The sequence below is a fragment of the Trachurus trachurus genome, assembly GCF_905171665.1.
Source record: "Trachurus trachurus genome assembly, contig: scaffold_81_arrow_ctg1, whole genome shotgun sequence".
NCBI lineage: Eukaryota > Metazoa > Chordata > Actinopteri > Carangiformes > Carangidae > Trachurus > Trachurus trachurus.
This window is the reverse complement of record NW_028155121.1, coordinates 56,476-60,000: the sequence shown is the minus strand read 5'-3', so window position 1 is coordinate 60,000 and position 3,525 is coordinate 56,476.

Sequence of the window (3,525 nt, the reverse complement as noted above, 5' to 3'; positions counted from 1 at the left end):
CAAAACTATAATCAATCAATCAAATCAAATAAACTTTTATTTGTCCCGGGAGGGAAATTTGTCATAAGCATAATATTACAGCTGCTTTGTACTTGCAAAAAACATACATACACCATACACATTACAGTAGTAACACTGGCACACATATCAAAGAGAGAAAAGAAAAGAGAGAAAAAGAAAAAAAGTGCAGGGAGTGAAATAAATAGTTTAAAATACTCGTAAGACAAGTTCAAATAAAAAACTAAAAGAGAACAAGGGATGTTAATGAATTAAAGCAGCAGGTGTGCAGGCAAACGGGATGTAATAGATCTGATTGGCTGGTTGATGGGTTGATGGGCCATGGCCTCCCCCCTGCCCACATAGGAGAAGGGTTACCATGCTCTGCCAGCACTAGGCCTCCCCACTACCCTAGTGGGGGGGGGGGGGGGGGGGGGGGCTCTGTTTAATAATGAGATCACAACCTAGTTTAACTTTCACAAATGAACAGCTGTGCACTTTGCCTAAATGATGAGCAGTGGAAGATGATTCAATACCCAGGGGGCAAAATCCCAGTTTTTTGGAAAACAGACAGGGAGCGTTGTAAAAGGTTTGACAGCAGAAATGATCTGTAGGACCTTGAAAGATTAAAACCTGGTGGACAACCCGGTCAACTAGCTGCTGGAAAGCTACAGGGGACAAAACCCCTTTCTTGGGTCATTCTGCTGGAGAAATGATGTAAATGCAAATATTTAGTTACTACAATGGTATAAATAGTCATACAACTATAACATTTGGCAGAGAGTATCTTGACACATAGGGGGAGGCAGGAAAAAAAGATTCTGGGGTTTGTTGCAACTCAATTTTAAGATATCACCCTCAACATCCCAAAAAGACCAAAAAAAGTACTGTTCTCCTGACAAATTCTCATGAAAATTATTATTTTTCAGCACTTTATGGAGAATATCTATGCCTAACATGTATATAGAAAACGTCCTTAATTCATAAGCTTCCATTTGAGTCCCAGATAGCCTTTCTATCTCCAAAGCCCCACTTGCTGTGGCCAACGGTCTTCTCTATCTCTCTGTTAACATGGAGTTTTTCACAACAGGTGTTGCATTGTTTGGAGGCAGCCTGTAGCTTTCCAGTAGCTAGTAGAAAGGCTATCTGGGACTCAAATGGAAGCTTATGAATTAAGGAAGTTTTCTATATACATGTTAGACATAGATATTCTCCATAAAGTGCTGAAAAATCATAATTTTCATGAGAATTTGTCAGGTGAACAGTACTTTTTTTGGTCTTTTTTGGGATGTTGAGGGTGATATCTTAAAATAGAGCTGCAACAAACCCCAGAATCTTTTTTTCCTGCCTCCCCCTATGTGTCAAGATACTCTCTGCCAAATGTTATAGTTGTATGACTATTTATGCCATTGTAGTACCTAAATATTTGCATTTACATCATTTCACCAGCAGAATGACCCCAGAAAGGGGTTTTGTCCCCTGTAGCTTTCCAGCAGCTAGTTGACCGGGTTGTCCACCAGGTTTTAATCATTTCTGCTGTCAAACCTTTTACAACGCTCCCTGTCTGTTATCTTGTTCTGCCCCCGGGGTAAAAGTAAAGTTTATACAGCACAAATACAAGTGGCCAGAAGTGCAACAGGTGAAAATTTATTAAACATAAGAACATTATGCAGTCTGCTGTTTTAATAAATTGCTGATAACAATGTTCAGATGAGGTGTATAAATTATTTGGAAGGTATTCGCCCACACAGGCGCCATTTTGGGTTGATGTTTATTTCCCTGCCGTAAGGTAGCCTAAGCAGTATAAATGTGAATTATTAAAGGTTGTTTGTATCCTGCTGCGTTTAAAGAGATGATGCAGAAATATGTGATATTCAGAGTTTAATACTTTCACTTTATCTGTGTTTTATATGAGAATGTTGCATTATTTCTTACTGTGAACCTCTTTTTACTGATGTTAATGTTTATTTTCCTGCCGCCACCAGACTTGACTTGTGATTAATAAAGGGCGAGGTCCGAGTTATAAATACGTCAACCGCCCGAGTCCGCCTCGTCCTTCCTCTGCACAACACAACATCTACACAACACAGAGTCTCCCGGTGTGGAGTTACACACACATCTGCACACAACACACTGTTACCACCTGCATCTACGTATGTATGGAGATAAATCTGGGTCAAATGTTTTGTACTTGAAAAAGTAAAATTTGAAACTGAAATTTCAAGTTTTGATCTTGAATTTTGAAAAAACACATCAACGTATTCAAAATAAAAAGTTGTTTATTCTGCAGTAACATGTTCAGAGGCTCCAGTAGACGCAGGTGTGTGAGTGTGTGTGCAGGATTGTATGTGCTGTGCACACACCAGGGCCGTTGCTAGGAATTCTGGGCCCCCTTAAAGAATACTAAAGTGGGCCCCTCCCCCTAACTTCTCCAGTTTTTTTTCTTAGACTACGTATGTATTATGGTTTTTTATTTAGCCTTCTTTGTTTTGATGCTAATGCAGCATTACACTGCAAAAACTCAAGTATCTTACCAAGAATATTTGTCTTATTTCTAGTCAAAACAAACCTCATTCTACTTAAAATCAAGACTTCACTTGAAATAAGTAGAAAAATCTGATAGTGGAGCAAGTTTTTCTTTCTTATTACAAACACAAAAAACTTGTTTCACTGGCAGATTTTTCTACTTATTTCAAGTGAAAATTAGTTTGAAACAAGTGAAAATGATCTAAAAACAAGTTCATTTTTAGGTGATGAGTCTTATTTTAAGTGGAAAAAGATTAGTTTTGACTAGAAATGAGACAAATATTCTTGGAAAGATGTAGAGTTTTTACAGTGTACTATGAGTATTAGTCAGGGTCTTATGCAGAATAAATCAGTCATACAAAGATTAGACTACTGGGGTTTTTTATGGGCCCCACTGGGCGCTGGGCCCCTAGAGTTATCATCACCTTTCTCCTCTATACAACGGCCCTGGCACACACACACACACACACACACACACACACACACACACACACACACACCCCTGACCCTGACCCTGAGCCTCCACCGGCCGCTGCTCTGCAACACCGGAGCATCAAGTCAGCTCAGAGCAGCTCGCACTCCACAGGAAACGGTGTCTGTGGATCTTCTCTTTCATCCAGGTCGTCGTCTTCTGGACAAGTTGAGTCGTAGACGACTGGACGAAGACGTTTCTCCTCTGATCCAAGAGGCTTCATCAGTTCATCAGTTCCTTCGCAACAAGTCTCACTAGCTAGACGTGTTGCTAGTGTGGACTAGTGAGACAGGCGAGCTGACCACTAAATCATTATAACTATTAAGAAAAAACCATATATTTATCTAAAATGGACCATTAACAAGTGGTAACGTAGATTCATCCACATTAATATGAGACTTTTTTAGAACCAGATACAAACTCCTGATTGTCCCTTTAACAACTATATCTGTTTTTTAAAACACTATTAATTGTGTTGAGAACAGGATTTTCTTTTAATGACTCATAAGACATTATGACTGTGGTATTTT